Source organism: Tyto alba, unplaced genomic scaffold, assembly GCF_018691265.1.
Source record: "Tyto alba isolate M040663 unplaced genomic scaffold, T.alba_DEE_v4.0 Super-Scaffold_26, whole genome shotgun sequence".
Classification (NCBI taxonomy): domain Eukaryota; kingdom Metazoa; phylum Chordata; class Aves; order Strigiformes; family Tytonidae; genus Tyto; species Tyto alba.
In genome coordinates, this window is record NW_024881300.1 from 23,990,920 (window position 1) to 24,009,840 (window position 18,921).

An 18,921-nucleotide genomic window follows, 5' to 3' on the forward strand; every position below is an offset into this window, starting at 1 on the left:
ATCGCGTCATTTGTAGTACTTTGTGTGTGTCTGTGTGGCTCGGAGCTGCTCTGCCCGGGGGTGTGGAGTCAGGGCTAGGTGGAATAGAGTTCACGGGTATACTGTATGGGTTTGTTTTAAATAAGAAAACAAATCCTCCAACCGGGCGACATCTTTGTCTCCCCGGTGGGGTTTATTTTCACCCGGTCGCAGATGCTCTCTGAGGGTGACGGTCACAGTCGGCGTCTGGGTGAAGGTCAGGTTTGGGCCGGGATTTCCTCAGGCTCGGCGCTCGAGTCCCCCAGGAACAGTATTCGGGGGGTGACTGCCCGTCGTGACGGTTGGGCGGAAGGATGGGCCGGTGGAGAGTGGGGGTTGGTTTTGGCGGTAGGTGGAATAGCGGCACGTTTAGAAGGTGTCTAGCTGTGTAAGAGTATTTGTCGTCTCTTTTCTTGCAGGATGTAGGCGGGGCTCAATTTGACTACGTAGACTGGATTTAATGAAAACCTCTGTCAGGGGAATAAACTTCTGTTTTTCCCGTCTCCTGGCTGGGTAGTTTTTCCCTGGTCCCGGCCGGTGTGCGATGCAAGGATCGTTATCGGGATTTGGGTGCAGGTCAGGCTCAGGCTGGAGTTTTTTCAGGGAGGATGATTTTTTGAGGCCCCCCGTACCTGGTGTTTCTGAGGATCACGGAGGGTGATGGCTTGTGGCGGTTTTGGTGGTAGGGTGGCCGAGGGGAGAGCACGTGGTGGTTTGAGTGGTAGCTGGCTCTGTGGTGTTTAAAATGTGTGTAGCAGTGCCTGAATGGTTGATGTTTTGTTTTTTCCTTACGGGCTGTAGGTTGTGTAGCTTTGTTTAGAGGCAGTAGACAGACAAAATAGAAATTAAAAAAAAAAAAAAACCAACCCAAAAACAAAGGAAAAACCAAACCACACAAAACCAAAAATGCAAAAAACCCAAAACGGCTGGGGGACAAAAAATTTTTTCTTTTCCTGTCCCCTGGCTGGGTTTTTACTCCCCGGTCCCGTCCGGTGTGCGAGGCGACTGTTGTCGCCTATGTTTGGGCGCAGGTCTGTCTCAGGCTGGTGTTTTTAAGGCAGTGAAACAAAAAAGGGCCGAACAATGGGCCTCAAACCAAGGTTGACTTGTGAGTGAATCCCCCGACCAGCAACCAGCGTCTTATCAGCGTGAAAATGCACCCCTGGGAAGGATCCCTGGGAACAATCAGTAAACGACAGGAAGTAACTATAAATCCCAAATGTACAGAAAAAGAGTAACTCCTCAGACATGCCCGGATCCTGGCCAGATCTGGACGTGCCCGAGTGAGGCGTATCAACCTCCCAGATATCTCCTGTGCATTTTGTATAGACTTGCTCGTTAAACTGTATAAAAGCCGGACCCTCTCGCAGCAAAGACGGAGACCTTACCTACGAGTGGACGCACTGCGTGGGACTTCCCAATTGCCGGGAAAGGCTCTCCGATCCTTCGCTGCGACGGGGCTCCCCAGCTGATGCACGGGTCTGGATGATGGTAAAGTACGAAGGCAATTGGTGATGTGTCTTTCTTAATCCCTAGAGCTAGCTTTATGTGGTAATGACTAGCTGCGTTACCTCGCTTATTCTTTCTGCTGCTTTAAAGCAAAGTAAAATAAGCCTATTTCTTTAGCTTGGTGATGTGTCCTTTGTGTTAACCGCGTCAATTGGCAAAACAGGCAGGCAGAAATTTTTTGGTGTGGCCTCCCCGGGAACAGCCGGTTGTGTTTTCTCCCGTTTGTTTTTTTTCTTGCAGGTGAAGAGGAAGGCGTCAACTGCAGGAACGTGCTAGTTAGTTGCCGCGCTGCTTTTGTCGAGGATGGAATCGGACCTCCGGCCCTCTGAAAGCTGAGTCGAGCGAACGGGGCCGAGAGGAGGGGCCGAGGTTGGGAATTGCAGGGAAGGGTTTGAAAGTTAGCACGGGGGAGAAGGCTGTACGGGAGCGGGGCCCTCCGGTCAGGTAAAGGGAACGGATTACTTTTCCCCTCGATGTTAGCGTGTCCCGGGCAGGGCAGTTCCCGCCTCTGCGTGTGTCATCGTGTAGTTTGTTTCTTCTGTCTGCCGTGTCTTTGCCCTTCCTCGGCTCTAAATGTCCTCACTTCTCTTTGGGCTCGAGGAGCACGGCACGCGTCTCGAGGGGCCATCCCTAGGGTATCGAACGCCCATCTTCATCGGCACGCTGCCGATCGGGTGCTTTTTTATTCTTGCGTTATCAGCTTAAGCGTGGGTAGGTCTTGGAAGTTTCCGGTCGGGAGTCTTTTGCGCAGCATCGTCGCAGGCTGCTGGCGTCAGCTCTGCTATTTAGGCATCCGTTGTTCCTGCCGGTGACTTCTTTCCCGTATCCTGACATTCTTAGGTCTTGAAGCCCGTCTTCTTGCGTACCCATCGTCTCCGTTTTGAAGGTAGCTTCTCGTAAGGGGCCGTTCCACTTAGTGCTTCTTGTAGGCTGCCGTATAGCCTCCTCGCGTCACCATCGTGGCCCTCCGAGTCTTCTCGCCTTACGGCATACCCTTCCGGGTGTCCTTATCGCTTAGCGTTTAGTCCTCTTTGAATCGCGTCATTTGTAGTACTTTGTGTGTGTCTGTGTGGCTCGGAGCTGCTCTGCCCGGGGGTGTGGAGTCAGGGCTAGGTGGAATAGAGTTCACGGGTATACTGTATGGGTTTGTTTTAAATAAGAAAACAAATCCTCCAACCGGGCGACATCTTTGTCTCCCCGGTGGGGTTTATTTTCACCCGGTCGCAGATGCTCTCTGAGGGTGACGGTCACAGTCGGCGTCTGGGTGAAGGTCAGGTTTGGGCCGGGATTTCCTCAGGCTCGGCGCTCGAGTCCCCCAGGAACAGTATTCGGGGGGTGACTGCCCGTCGTGACGGTTGGGCGGAAGGATGGGCCGGTGGAGAGTGGGGGTTGGTTTTGGCGGTAGGTGGAATAGCGGCACGTTTAGAAGGTGTCTAGCTGTGTAAGAGTATTTGTCGTCTCTTTTCTTGCAGGATGTAGGCGGGGCTCAATTTGACTACGTAGACTGGATTTAATGAAAACCTCTGTCAGGGGAATAAACTTCTGTTTTTCCCGTCTCCTGGCTGGGTAGTTTTTCCCTGGTCCCGGCCGGTGTGCGATGCAAGGATCGTTATCGGGATTTGGGTGCAGGTCAGGCTCAGGCTGGAGTTTTTTCAGGGAGGATGATTTTTTGAGGCCCCCCGTACCTGGTGTTTCTGAGGATCACGGAGGGTGATGGCTTGTGGCGGTTTTGGTGGTAGGGTGGCCGAGGGGAGAGCACGTGGTGGTTTGAGTGGTAGCTGGCTCTGTGGTGTTTAAAATGTGTGTTGCAGTGCCTGAATGGTTGATGTTTTGTTTTTTCCTTACGGGCTGTAGGTTGTGTAGCTTTGTTTAGAGGCAGTAGACAGACAAAATAGAAATTAAAAAAAAAAAAAACCAACCCAAAAACAAAGGAAAAACCAAACCACACAAAACCAAAAATGCAAAAAACCCAAAACGGCTGGGGGACAAAAAATTTTTTCTTTTCCTGTCCCCTGGCTGGGTTTTTACTCCCCGGTCCCGGCCGGTGTGCGAGGCGACTGTTGTCGCCTATGTTTGGGCGCAGGTCTGTCTCAGGCTGGTGTTTTTAAGGCAGTGAAACAAAAAAGGGCCGAACAATGGGCCTCAAACCAAGGTTGACTTGTGAGTGAATCCCCCGACCAGCAACCAGCGTCTTATCAGCGTGAAAATGCACCCCTGGGAAGGATCCCTGGGAACAATCAGTAAACGACAGGAAGTAACTATAAATCCCAAATGTACAGAAAAAGAGTAACTCCTCAGACATGCCCGGATCCTGGCCAGATCTGGACGTGCCCGAGTGAGGCGTATCAACCTCCCAGATATCTCCTGTGCATTTTGTATAGACTTGTTTGCTAAAGTGTTGTTTTGCCAATTGACGGGGTTAACACAAAGGACACAGACACCAAGCTAAAGAAATAGGCTTATTTTAGTTTAGTTTAAAGCAGCAGAAAGAATAAGTGAGGCAACGCATCTAGTCATTACTACATAAAGCTAGCTCTAGTGATTAAGAAAGATACATCACCAATTACCCTCATACTTTATCATAATCCAGATCCGTGCATCAGCTGGGGAGCCCCGTCACAGCGAAGGATCGGAGAGCCTTTCCCGGCAATTGGGAAGTCCCACGCAGTGCGTCCACTCGTAGGTGAGGTCTCCGTCTTTGCTGCGAGAGGGTCCAGCTTTTATATAGTTTAACAAAGAAGTCTATACAAAATGCCCAGGAGATATCTGGTAGATTGATATGACTCACTCAGGCATGTCCAGATCTGCCTAGTATCCGGGCATGTCTGAGGAGTTTTTTTTTTTTTTTCATTTGGGATTTATAGTTACTTCCTATTGTTTACTTATAGTTCCCTGGGGTTGTTCCCAGGGTTACATTTTCATGCTGATAAGATGCTGGTTGCTTCATGCTGTTGATAAGATGCTGATTGCTGGTCGGGGAATTCACTCAGAAGTCAACATTGGTTTGAGGCCTATTGTTTTGGCACCTTTTTGTTTCTATCGGTCCTTTGCCTTATGAGTGAAGATCACGACCCTTTTGGAAGAGCCCAATATGTTCGCTCTATCTGTTTGATACGATACCATACATAAGTATTATATAAAGTAATAATAATAATGATAAACTAACAATATTACAAGAGGATGTATTAAGAAATTCAACACTTGGGTTGCAGAGGATGAATATCCAGTAAAGATGTCCCACCAGTGGTGTGCACTCTCCTTCTCCATTTGGCTAGCTAGCGACATTAGTTGATTCTTTGTCATTACAGTCTCTATCACAGAGTCTGACAGAGTTTTATTTCGTCGTTTTAGGTGTCGTCGCAAATGTTCTGATTGTTCCATGATGGTTTTCTGTGGAGTCAGGGATCAGCTGATTCCATTAAGTCCTAAGCTTTGGGGATGCCAGTACACGTTTAGTCGTTCTTCATGCATTGAATAAAAAGTATACATCTGTCCGTGCCAGATGAGATAGAATACATTTCTGAGGCATCCCGAAAATGGAGTACTTAGATTATACATTTCTGTAATATTTTTATCATTTGTTACTATACAAACATGCTTAGCCCTAATTTCTACTAACATATCAAAGCTTTTGGGCAAAATTGTCCATTTACACAGATTCACTGAATGTTCCAATAAACACGGTTCATATAACCACGAGCTTTGTCCACACAATAAACCATTTGCTGTGGTCGTACATAAATCTAATTTACGGGTTCGATTCCTAGAGTCTATATAATCTCCCTTCAAGTGGGGCAGCCAATATTCCGGTTCAAAGGGTGGTTTTTGCCCCAAAATTACGGCAGTACTAGAAATTTACACGTAACTTCAGGTTGGCTAACATCGTAGTGAACTATTTGACCAGCACAGAATAAATCTGTGCACTGCACTGTCTGTGGAGATAATTTGACCCAATGGGTTTGAGGAATCCATTTCTTAAATATGTTTCTCCGTAACAGCTCATTATTAGCCATTAAGTCACTCTGAGCTTTGTTTCGTTGCATAAGGACATGTAAAGTCTGCAGGGTACATGTTGTCCAATTCATAATCTGGCTAAAGTTGTGGTCAACACGCCACTGATTAATTTGAGTCCTATTGAAGAGCTTTAAAAATTCTGTATCGTAGTTCAGTGACCCAATTTGTGGGGTAATGGTAGTTGGAAGCCACCGAGCCTGCAACCTAATTCCTTCCGCCACATCATAACCAGCATTCTTTACTTTGTTTGTTAAGGTTTCGATATCAATAGAATTTAAAAATGCCATTCCTGCCCCAGTTCCTCCTAACAGGGTATCATACCATGCCCTTTTCCTTATACACGATGGTAGCAGGGGGAAAGAAATATCGAAATGAATAACACGTTTCTGATATCGTTGAGCTACCTGAACACAAGTAGACGGAACGCGGTACAAACGATCAACAGAAATATGAGGTTTAGATTTTAACATAGTAAAGAAGTCTCCCCAGTGTAACCGATCTTTCATTACTGAATTATTAAGGCATATTAGTGTTTCTATTTCTTCCATGGGAAGGGTTATCGCATGAGCAGCATTCACCTCACGACCATCTGTTCGATTAACACATTTATAATAATCTTTCGAACCGGGCAGACCTGATACATTACAACATTTAAGAGATACTTTTACTAGATATAGTGACATTTGAATTATCTGTAGGACAGGTTTCAAAAGGACGTCCACGATCTCTCCATCTTGATGCCGGTCCTGAAGGCCAGCAGTATGTGCACGTTTCATTATACTGAGTACTGAAAGTAAGATTGGCTATAATACAGGCAGAATTGGCTTTGCATCGGAAATCATCCCATTGTCTCGTCTCTGTTGCATTTTTCCATTGCCACCTAAGCGGTGTCTCTCGTGGACCTTTCAATGGCCATCCCGGTGTAAAAGCCTTTTCCAAATGGACCATGACGATACACAGGCAAATCCATCTTAGCAGGATCTAAAAGATAGAATGTTAAGACATCTATTTATTCTCGCAGATAACATTTAGTCGCAGGAACATATTCCCATTTTTCCTGTCCAGGTTTCACGATTAAAACAGTATTGTCTTTTCCTGTGGCTATTACTTCAGCTGGTTCAGGAGGTCCGCTCGAACTCTGGACCCATACTTTAGCTCCGTTATTGAAATTAGTTGATCCAAACCGTTTATCTCCAAGAACAGCGGTGACTCGAGGTGGATCCCCTTTTTTCACAATTGATTTCAAAACCGGCCATATAAATAGTTGTGCTATTCTGTAAGGGGGATGAATAATCAAATCTCGTTCGCCACTGTTTAACAGAATTAGTTTAATTTCTCCATGATAATCCGCATCAATCACTCCTCCCGTGACATGAATGTTTTTTAAGGCTAGGCTCGAACGGGCAGTTATCAAACCAAAGCGTCCCAGAGGAATTTTAATTCCTATCCTAGTATTGATAACTTTCATCTGGTTTTGATTTATCCCGATCAATTCCAATGCATAGAGATCTAGCCCCGCAGCCTCTGGACCGGCCCGGTAAGGGGCCATCGCACCCGGAACAATTTCCCAGTAAGTCAAAGTCTCACTTACCGTCAGAGGTTTTATTTGTAAATTGGGTGTAGTCACGCGAATCAAAGGGGTTTCCATTTCCCCAACGGGCCTATCGTTAAGAATACGTAGCGCATCTGTGAGATGAGTTTTCCATCGGGATAGATTCCCATCTCCTAACTTCTTCAGCCGCTCTTTCAACAACCCATTCATTCGTTCGATCAATCCCGCAGCTTGTGGATAGTACGGTATATGAAAAAACCCACCGAGTATTTTGCTGCACAGCATACTGTTGAACAAATTTGTTTCGAAAATGAGACCCATTGTCACTTTGAATCTGCAATGGAATTCCATAGTACAAAGTGATTATGCCTATAGTACAGATAGTACTATGATGAGTAGCTTTCTTACGAGGACGGGCAATCAAATATCTAGAATATGTATCTACAGCAGTGCAGACATATTTACACCCTAGGTTCTGGGGTAAAGGTACGATATAATCCATTTGCCAAGTTTGTCCGGGCAATTTTCCTCTTCCCAGTTGTCCTTTCACAATATTAGGCAGTTATTCTGCAAATCACACATCTGTCGCTCCACGTGGGAGAGCTCTAACAACAGTTTTTCTTTCTGTCGGTGCTGTTTCCGATACGCTGTTAACAAAACCCATCCCCGTCTTCCCGAACACGCAATTTCTTTTCCTTTTTCGACAGATAATTTTTGGATAAATTTTAATACATCCAGCGGTTCAGCTTCTTTTAGCCGACTTTCCCACTGTTCACACGGTCCTCCGAACTTAGCCCACTCAAGAGCCAGTGAACTATAAGGAAGGTCTTCCCACCCAGGAATTTCAGATGGAGCCGATTCATTACGTTTAGGTTTAAAAAATGACATTTTGTTCTTATCCTGTCCGTGAGGCCAAATTTGTTTTGCCAATCGACGGGGTTAACACAAAGGACAGAGACACCTAGCTAAAGAAATAGGCTTATTTTACTTTAATTTAAAACAGCAGAAAGAATAAGCGAGGTAACGCACCTAGTCATTACTACATAAAGCTAAGTAATATATAGTATAACTAATATATAAGCGATATAATATCAGAAATATATATTACTTATATAAGTAGGATTAGGCATTATATATAAGCAACACACATCATCGGCAGCGCATTCTATATGCAATACATCGGCAACGATACATCAGCAGCGATACGTCGGCAGCGCATTCTATACTCCATACGTCGGCAGTGAATTCTATAGGCCATACGTCGGCAGCGCATTCTAATAGGGCATACGGACCACGGACGGAAGAATTAGAAACAGCTTTTATGTCCGTGAAGACTGCCTCGGTAAACGCTTCAGCTCTTGGGTTACCAGATTACAAAAAACCTTTTAAATTATACGTAACAGAGAACAGAGGAATTGCAAAGGGAGTATTAATTCAGAAGCACGGACCCTACGAACGTCCCGTAGCATAGTATTCTGTCATCTTGGACCCAGTTATCAGAGGATCTCCGTACCGTCTGCGGTCTATCACCGCAGCTGCCGAGCTGGTGGAAAAGGCAAAGAATATTGTGCTAGGCCATTATCTCATAGTCGCTGTTCCCCGTGAGATTGAACTTTTACTAACTAAATATGCAGAAGAAGCACTTTCTGCACAAAGGACGCACAGATATCAAATTATCCTCTCGCTAACGGAGAATGTCAAGCTAGAGAGATGAAAGACTCTTAACCCTGCTACCTTACTCCCAGTGAGTGAACCTGAAAGATCGCACGACTGCGTAGCTGTCTTGAAAACTATAAGTAAGACTAGAGAAGATTTGCGGGACACTCCGGTGGAACACCCTGACTCGAATTTCTTTACTGACGGATCTTCCTTTTATCTTCACGGTAAGAGATTTACGGGCTTTGCAATAGCTACAGAAAAGTTTGTTCTCGTCGCCGAACCCTCGCCACCGACGTTAGGAGCTCAAGGTGCAGAATCGATAGCACTAACCAAAGCGGCATCGTACGCTAAGAATAAACTAGTTAATATTTACACTGACTCGAAGTACGCCTACGGCATTTGTCACGCAGTCGGTGCATTGTGGAAAGAAAGAGGCTTTCTAACATCCGCAGGTAAAACCATTGCACAGGGGTCTTTGATTAATGACTTATTGTCGGCGATACAAGAGCCGAAGGAAGTTGCGGTAATTTATATACCCGCTCCTACGAAGCGCACCGATCAGCTCGCAACAGGTAATTTTCTCGCTGATGCCGCAGCACGAGCCGCCGCTACTAAAAATTACCCCACGACTGAAGTCGCGGTTGCTAATTTCTTTTCTATCCCAAACCCCGATACCCTTTATCGCGATGTCCCGACCACCGAAATGGAAGAACGGAAGAAGACGCAAGCCCTGCAAAATAAAGGGACCTGGACCCCGAACGGTAAACCTCTATTGCCCGGAAGGTATCTGCTGCCGCTTGCGCGTCGGTATCATGAGAAGGGGCACGGAGGTCCCGAAGCAGTAGCCTCAAAGGTAACCCAGCTACGGGCAGCACCAGGCATCTTTTCAGCAGCTAAGAAACTGACCGAAGGATGTTCTTTGTGTAAGAGATATGGAGATATAAGGCCAAAAGTAACGCCAGGGAAGAGGCCGCCAGCAGTCTATCCTTTTCAGAAACTTCAGATTGATTTTGCGGAAATGCCAGCCGCTCTCGGATATAAATATTTGCTGGTAATAGTAGATCAACTCTCCGGGTGGGTAGAAGCTTTCCCTAACCGGAAGAACGATTCGAAAATAGTTGTAAAAATCTCGCTTAAGGAAATCATTCCTCGATACGGCGTACCTGAGGTGATAGACTCTGACCGTGGACCGCATTTTACTGCGGCTATTTTATTACAGGTTTACGTAACCCTAGACATCAAAGGACAGTTTCATACTCCGTATCACCCACCTTCATCAGGGCAAGTAGAAAGTACGAATAGAACAATTAAGGAGAAATTAGCGAAAGTATGCAGCGAAACCGGACTAAAGCGGCCAGAGGCATTAAATTTAGTTTTATGGGATCTTAGAACTACTCCAAAGCAGACGCTAGGAATTAGCCCAGCGGAGGTCCTATTTCGATGAATTTTAGCTGTACCCGGTTCGTATATTTCAGCAAAAACTGCACTACTGGATGGAGATGAGAACGTCACTCAATATTTATTATATTTACAAGATTCCTTTCAGAAAATTAGAAAATATGCATATCGGTACCAAGGTGTGATACCAGAAGTACAGGTTCACGATTATAAGGTGGGAGATGAAGCGTCGGTAAAAACATTTAAACGGAAGAATAAGATGTTGCCAAAATGGGAAGTAAGCCATACGATGCAAGTTGCGCAACGAGACAATGTATCACGGGGCGTTAGTGATTTACGGCAATGGGCTACTTCTTGGATTCCTGATTTTCCAACTTTAATGAAGAAGATTCTAACGGTAGTTGTTTTAGTCATAATCATTTTGATCACGGTAACGTTTGCGTGTCAGCGTTGCGTCTCGCGTTTATCTCGAAGTCCCACCATACCCTATCGTATTCGATAGGATAGCGAGTATCCTAAAAGAAAATGGGGGCCCGTTGGGAAAACGTTTCAATGCAGTGCTGCTGCACAAGCTGTTCTATCGGCTCTGTCCCTTGTATAGCCCCAGCCCAGGGCTGCAAGCGCAGTCAACCGAATAGAGCATCGATAAAACGTTGTAACACAGGTAACGACGGGCCTGACAGTTCAAAGGATGTTGATGTATGAGAAACTGACCTCTAGCTACCGAAGCGATGGGAGATCTATCATTGTGATCGCTAAGAACCGATACGTACAGAACTGGAGGTAATCGTCCTTGAAGACTAAAGAAAGAAGAAACAAAACAACGAAGCGGTCGGACTCCAGAACAAGATGTGAAACCCACTGTCAAGATAATAATGACCGATAAAGTATATTTGTGTGTATTTTGGATTAGGTAATGCTTTGTAGGTGCATAAATACACGTATGCGAACTCACGTACGCTGTCACTCTCTGCGGAGGTGACCCAACGCCGCCGGACCTGAATAAAATCTAGAGTAACCCACGACAGAGTTCGAGTCTCCTTTAACAGCCACTTCTCTCGATCTTCTAAAACGTACAGCGGCCACCAACGATTACAATAGTCAATGAATTGTTTCCCAGATAAGGGGTTCGCTTCCCACGTCCCTCCAATATTTTAATATACATTCCAGAGGTGAATTTTTGAAAAGACCGCTCTCAGACCCCTTAGACCTGTCGGAACCCACATTAAACAAAATAAACAATTACGTACACAAAACTATGACACCGCCTAACAGACTAAACGAGGCTGTTATACGAGATAATAATTAGACACGTACATTGGCCAATGCACCGCGATACCCTAGCCCGCACCTTACGAGCGATCGAGGCTTTCATCTGACCCCAGGCGACACTCCGGGCACGTCACCGTAATAACGTGTAATCTCGCCTTTCTTCCCGGGTTTCCTTTAATAGCAGAGTTCCGTGGGAATTTCTTGCGTCCAGTCTTACGGACAGGCTTTTCCAGTCTGTGTTACCTTTGGTAATGCCTTAAAAAAAAACACAAACAAACAAACCTACCAACCAAAAGAAAAAAAAAAAAAAAAAAAAAAAAAACAAAAAAAAAAACAAAACAAACCGCTAGGGCTCTTACTCCAAACTCACCAGATCAGGGAATCGGGAGGATCTCCCCGAAAACCACTTAGGCGACGCCAGCGTCTTTCCAACCCCGTGGGTTCGTCAAGTTTCCGAGGCAGCATCCCATCCGGGTCGCCAAAATTCTATAGTGAAATCGGCAACGACACCTCCTTAACGCCAGGTTTAGCGTTAACGCATGGGGATTACTTTATCCGGCCGGGTACGTGAGGGAATCGTTCCGCCTAACTCACCTGTCATAAATGACCACAGCCAAAGCTCACATCATCCCGTTACGTGCCTATTCGTTAACTCATTATCGTCGTTATATAACTATTACCTGTGCGATTTAGGTCCCTGAGGGGCTTCCACGGAGGTCCTCGGCGGTGTATAGCAGTTTCTGGAGAGGATCCTTTCTCGAACTTCATCTAGGTTTTAGAATGGGCCTTTCTTCGGTTTACGTCTGCGCTTTCTTACATCCCGCCTGCCTTCAGCTAGTTTGTTCTTTTTCAGAGGGCCTTGACGTTGAAGGACGAGGGCTTCCGATTAGGAGTCTGTCAATGAGACACGGAGTCTCTCCACATACGCGTTTCCGGGGAGGCGTTTATCACGGTCACCTAGCCCATGGATCTCCGTGTGACAGATGACACGTCATAGGCGTTTGACCGATCGCTTAAGTTTTTACGCTACGCTAAGCAATTATTTTTGCTCGGCCATTTCGCAACAGCGGTGTTTCGGTTTGCGATCTGTATTTTTAAATTCTTTCGTCTCTTCATCCCTGGGCTTTTACAATTGGCTCGTATCTCGGTCACCACATTTGTTTTTAAATTATTTCGTCTCGGTTTTCCCCGTTGCTGACCTCTTAAATTTTATTTCTACATCTCCCCTGTAATTTGCCATCAATATTTCTTATTTATTTCATTATTTCTTTATTAACCATCGCTTTTACTGTACCCTGTCTACCTGTATTCCGTTCGCGTTTTTTTCAAATTATTTTTTGTCCTTTGTTTGTCTCCACACCCACGTTCCCTCCGCTCCCCGGAGCCCTCTCATTCTCGTCACGACATCTCTCGAGACAATCCTCGTGTCTGACAGCACCGTTTGAGCTCCACGGCTCTCCGCGTACATCTCTTACGCAGACAGATCCCTTCCTCGGGCTTTGTCCACACCCCAGAGCCGTCTTACTTAATCACCGCCATTTCGGATGCATCCGTTTGGTCGGTCGTCCACCGAGAATATCCGTACATCGCGGGGATGCCTTCCCTAGTTAAGCATCCCGTGCGAGAGCCGTCTTTTACGTTTTGCTCTTCTCCCGATGTCAGCGTGCCTCCCGAGGCCGTCCTCGTGCTCCACCGCTTTTTATCGGCTCTGCTATCAAAGTACCGAGGCCTGAACGACAGGTCTCGAGCCAAAGTCACCCTCTAGACGAATCTCACGGCCAAAAGTGTTATATACTGACCGTATCCAATCATTAGTGAAATACGTAGCTTGGATAGAACATCTCATTATCGAGATAAGTAACTTAGATAAAACAGTACAGGAATATACCGACATTTCCTAGTTTAGGAGCCAATTACTGAGGTCGATTACGCATACTCCCTCGGTTCCTCTTATGTTGACATTTCCTCGTTTAGAAGCCCATTATCGAGGTTGAATACGCAAACTCCCTCAGTTCGTCCTCGAGCCTCGGCCAGGCTCGGGAAAGAATCCCAAAGGAGGACGACGAGGCGACTCAATCCACCCGATGTCTTGCGTGCATTTTGTCAGTTCTACACGTTTACAGATTTGTTTGTTAACCCATCTAAAACCGGAACCCTCGCGCAGCAAAGACGGAGACCTTGTCCACGAGCGGACGCACCGTGTAGGACTCGCCAGTTGCCGGGAAAGTCTCTCCGATCCTTCATCGTGACGGGGCTCCCCGGCTGAAGCACGGATCCAGGCGACGGTTAACCACCAGGACGATCGGCGATGTATCTTTCTTAATCGCTACGACTCATCTGGTATAGTAAGGACTGGACACATCGCCTTAATTTTTAAACACCTCGTTTCTTACCTATCGCTTATTACCTCGAGACAGCCAGCCAAATAAGCCTATCTCTTTAGCTCAGCTTTTGTGCCCTTTGCGTTAACCCCATCGATTGGCAAAACGGCGGCGTGCTTTGTGCCCTCCGCGTGCCAAGAGGACCTTTCTGGACGCTATAGTTTGTCTGCAGAAAGTTCACGTTTTCCTCTACGGTAGCTAGGATGTGTCTGTTCCATCCCCGGTCCTCAGAGAGCACGCGCAGTCCATTCAGATCCCCTCCAGACTTCCCAGAGGAGGGATTCTCGTAGGATCTACCCCCACTTTCTGAATCGGTTTCATTCATGGCATAATTCCAGTAGAAGCTAGGTAGCGTGCGGAGTCTCTGTAGAAACGAAGCATAACGCTATAGCATTTTGGTTGTTTTCTTGGAAACTAAAGCACATCGTTGTCAATAGGAGTATCGCTATTGCATTTATTCAACTCTTGTTACAGAGCCTAATCGAATACCCATATTTTTCTACGTATACCCTGGAAAAATTAAGCAGAACTCCCTACCGGGTCGCATCGCCGACACAACAGGCCCAGTAAAAGAGCGGGTATAGTCATTTCTGGTAAGAGTCGCTTTCTCCGCAGAGTGCTATGCGTGTTCTAAACTTTAGGCAGAGGAGAAAATTCCCCTCTGCTCCTCTGGCTGACTTTATACCTGTGGGGGGTTGGCCCCGCCCCTTTCCCAGGGGATTGTGGGCAGGCTGGTGGGCGGGGCCCGGGGTATATAAGCCCCAGCCGCTCGACAGGAAGCTCATTCCGCTCCTGGGTTTCTCAGGAGTCAGTGCTCTCTCAGTCTTGTAGTCAGGAGCAGCTTTTGAGCCATTTCAGCTTTTGAGACAGATGTGTTTTGATGTCTCGAGGGACAGAGTCATCTGAGGTAAGATTTTCTGGACCGGTCAAGGTTCAGCAACATATGTAGTAGATAGAATGTTTATATGTAGCTTGCTTTCTTTTTTTTTTTTTTTTTTTTTTTTTTTTTTTTTACTTTAGATTACTTATTTTGTTTGGGTGGGTAAGAAAGTTTAATAAAGTGTATTGTATAATTTCATTTCTAGGAAGGAGCACGGATCCTTCATCAGCAATTGAGGAGAAGAGGATTTTGTACGGTTTTGAGATGAGGTGAGAGGAAATCTATTGTTGTTTCTGATGAGGAGGGTGTGGCAGATGAGGTGCACATCAATCGGTAAGGTCCTTACGGCTCACCGTGTTTTTATGCAGATGGCAAAGAGGAACCTAGCAACTGTCTGAATAACCTGGTTACTCAGCGCGTTGTTTTTTCAACAATGGATTCAGACTCCTGGCACCGTAAAAGATAAGTCGAGGGACCGGTGCTTGGGTGAATGGTCTGGGGGGCAGCCCAAGGTTGGAAATTGCAGGGAGAAGTTTTAAAGTTAATTTACGGGAGAGGGCCGTGTAGGAACAGTGCTCTTTGGGCAGCAGAAGGGGGGGTGGAAGGCATTTCTTTTCAGCACGAGGTTAGCACGTGCCAGGCAGCACAGTTCCGGCCTGTGTCGTCGTGTAGTCCGTGTTGTTTGTCTCGTGCATCTTTAGACTTTTCTTGGGTCTCGACGTCGTCGTGGCTCTTTGAGCCCAAGGAGCGCATTAGTTGCCTCGGACATCTTCCCTCGGGCCAGGAACACCCATAGTCATCGGCACAGTGCCAACCAGGCAGTTCTTATTTTTGTTTTACTAGCCTAAAGCGTAGCTAGATCTCAGAAGTTTCCGGTCATGCTGCATTTGCAATGTCCTTCCAGGCTGCGTTAGTATCTCTGACGTACAGCGATCCATCTTCTCAAATATCTTTTCTGGCAGTCGTTCCCGGCATCTTGACGTTCTTAGGTCTTGAAGCGACGTTACTTGCGCATGCCTTATCCCTGTGGAGGCTATCAGGTTTTCTGTCAGGCCACAACACTTGACTCTTCTCGGCCTGCCGCCCCTTCTTCCTCACGGCCATGTAGGTCTTCCTGTCCGAGAGCATCTCCGATCTGAGTTTTTCTTCTTAAAGAGCTTATTTTATGTCTCTCCTCTTGTTTGTGTGCCGTGTCGGTCTGTGCGTGTTTGTCTGTCGGAGCTGCTCTGCCTGGGTGCGTAGAGGTGACAGCCGTAGAAGAACAGTAAGGTTCTATGTCAATAAGCCTGGACTTTGTAGGGAAAAGGCGTACCGTCCATTTCAGAGCAACTAATTATGTAGCCAACAGGCAAGAAGAGTTCTTTCTGTAGCGCTACGCAGACACTCAGGGGATGAGCAGAGTTTTATTGACACCAGGCTGTCGAGAGAATTGGGGTGGTATACTTAAATGAAAATGGGATCTCTGTAACTGTTAAGGTATCGCTCGTCATCCAGGTGACTCATTCAATATCTCTTTTGCAGATGAAGAGGGATGACTCCCTCACCTAACGACAACAGAGAAGATAAATCGAGCAGTTTAGGAAGGTAGGTTGGCGTGAAGCGTCGGGGGAAGATGTGACCGGTGGCTATATGACTAGCCGATAGGTGCATTTTACTCGGAAGGCGCAAAGCGTCGAGCAACGTGAACTTTTGGCACCGGAGGGGATGTGGACGAGAAGAGCCGTGACTAGGGGGCTGAAGCAGCAGTTACTTTTCAGGCGTCCTATCGGTGAAGGTAGAAGCACGCCTCGTCGCTCGTCTTGCAAGCGGTACCCGAGCCTCAACGTGACAACCTGTAAACAGTAGAGGCGGAGCGGGTCAGCACGTAAACGAAGGGGGAGGGAGACGGTTATCGGTATGGGTGGGGTGCAGTTTTGGGCAGCATCTTGGCAAGTGCTGCTACTTTGGTTTTTTGTAGGTGACGCACGTAGCCTCGGAAGGGTGAAGGAGCATGCCGCTGAGCCATCTGAGAAGGTGAGGCAGTCGTCAGCCAGGTCCGAGTCTAATAGCGCAGTTTTATATGGCCACTCGGTTAAACAATTACCTTGGTTTTTCAGGTGCCAAGTGAGCCACCTTTGGGATCATCTGAGCATCCGAAAGCAGCCAGGGTAGTAGCAAGGACGAGCACGGGGTCGGTGAGTTCTCACAAGCTCAACGTTAACTTTGTCTCTCGGTAAGTTAGGTACCGGAAGAGGCAACGGCTGCAGTATCTGAGTCCAAAACGAGCAGGTGAGCGGCACACCACGATGCTTCTGAGGATGGGTGGGGGTTGCAGAAGAGGTAAGCGGGGAGCAGAATGATACTGACCAGCAGTTGTGCTCTTCTTCCTTTTTTGCAGGTGATAAAGGAATCTGGCCACCGCAGGAACATGCTAGTCAGGTGCTGTGCTGCTTTTGTCGAAGATGGAATCGGACCTACGGTCTTCTGAAAGCTAAGTCGAGGGAACGGGGCCGAGAGGAGGGGTTGAGGTTGGGAACTGCAGGGAAGAGTTTGAAAGTTAGCGTAGGGGAGAAGGCTGTACAGGAGCAGAGCCCTACAGTCAGGTAAAGGGAACAGATGACTTTTCCCCTCGATGTTAGCGTGTCCCGGGCAGGGCAGTTCTAGCCTTTGTGTGTGTTATCGTGTAGTATGTTTCTTCTGTCTACCGTGTCTTGGTCCTTCCTTGCATCTCTATGTCCTCACATCTGTTTGTGCTCGAGGAGCAAGGCACGTGCCTCAGGAGCCATCCCTAGGGTATCGAACGCACATCTTCATCGGCACGCTGCAGATCGGGTGCTTTTTATTCTTGCGTTATAAGTTTAAAGCGATGGTAGGTGTTGGCATTTTCCAGTTGGGAGTATTTCGCGCAGCATCGTCGCAGGCTGAGGCAGCAGCTCTGCTATTTAGGCATCCGTTGTTCCTGCCGGTGACTTCTTTCCGGTATCCTGACATTCTTAGGTCTTGAAGCCCATCTTCTTGCATACCCATCGTCTCTGGTTTGCTGGTAGCTTCTTGTAAATGGCCGTCCCACTTAGTGCTTCTTGTAGGCTGCCATATAGTCTCCTCACATCACCATCGTGGCTCTCTAAGTCTTCTCGCCTTACGGCATACCCTTCTGGGTGTCCTTATCGCTTAGTGTTTAGTCATCTTTGAATCTTGTCATTTGTAGTATTTTGTGTGTGTCTGTGTGACTTGGAGCTGCTCTGCCTGGGGCTGTGGAGTCTCAGGGATAGGTGGAATAGAGTTCACGGGTATACGGTATGGGTTTGTTTTAAATAAGAAGACAAATCCTCCAACCGGGTGACATCTTTGTCTCCCAGGTGGGGTTTATTTTCACCCAGTCGCAGGTGCTCTTGGAGGGTGACGGTCACAGTCAGTGTCTGGGTGAAGGTCAGGTTTGGCTCAGGATTTCCTCAGGCTCGGTGCTCGAGTCCCGCTGTAATAGTCTTCAGGGGGTGCCTGTCTGTTGTGACAGTTGGGTGGAAGCATAAGCTAGCAGAGAGTGGGGGTTGGTTTTGGTGGTAGGTGGAATAGCGATATGTTTAGAATGTGTCGAGGTGTGTATGTGTGTGTGTTTTATTTTTTAATGTTGTAGGTGGGCTCAATTTGAGTACATAGACTGGATTTAATGAATAACTCTGTCAGGGGAATAAACTTCTGTTTTTCCTGTCTCCTGGCTGGGTAATTTTTCCCTGGTCCTGGCTGGTGTGCAATGCAAGGATCATTATCTAGATTTGGGTGCAGGTCAGGCTCAGGTGGGAGTTTTTTCAGGCAGGCTGATTTTTTGAGGCCCCCATACCTGGTGTTTTTGAGGTTCTCAGAGAGTGATGGCTTGTGGCAGTTTTGGTGGTAGGGTGGCCAAGGGGAGAGGAGGTGGTGGTTTGAGTTGTAGCTGGCTGTGTGGTGTTTAAAAGCTGTGTAGTAGTGCCTGAATAGTTGATGTTCTGTTTTTTCCTTAGAGGCTGTAGCTTGTATAGCTTTGTTTATAGGTAGTAGACAGACAAACTATAAATTAAAAAAAAAAAAAAAAAGAAATAGCCAGAAGAGAGAAAACTTTTTCTTTTTATATCCCCGGCTTGGTTTTTAGTACCCAGTCCTGGCTGGTCTGTGAGGTGACTGTCATTGTCTATGTTTGGGCGCAAGTCGGTGTCAGGGTGGGGTTTTTCAGGCAGATAGAATTTTTTTTCTGTGGGAACAGCATTCTGAGGAAGCGCCATGGC

General features: G+C 46.9%; 1 long non-coding RNA gene across 2 annotated transcripts in view; it reads left to right on the forward strand.

The window, feature by feature from the left end:
- LOC122153914 overlaps nucleotides 1-18,915 on the forward strand; it is a 44,010-nt gene extending 25,095 nt beyond the window's left edge. Inside the window, exons 2-5 of one of the 2 annotated variants that reach the window (XR_006165773.1) lie at nucleotides 16,441-16,539; nucleotides 16,641-16,696; nucleotides 16,780-16,951; nucleotides 17,061-18,915. This is a non-coding gene — a long non-coding RNA (uncharacterized LOC122153914). Of the gene's footprint in view, nucleotides 1-14,992; nucleotides 16,540-16,640; nucleotides 16,697-16,779; nucleotides 16,952-17,060 lie in introns of those variants that run through there. The other variant, XR_006165772.1, reaches the window with a different exon arrangement.
- The last annotated feature ends 6 nt before the right edge of the window (nucleotides 18,916-18,921 follow it).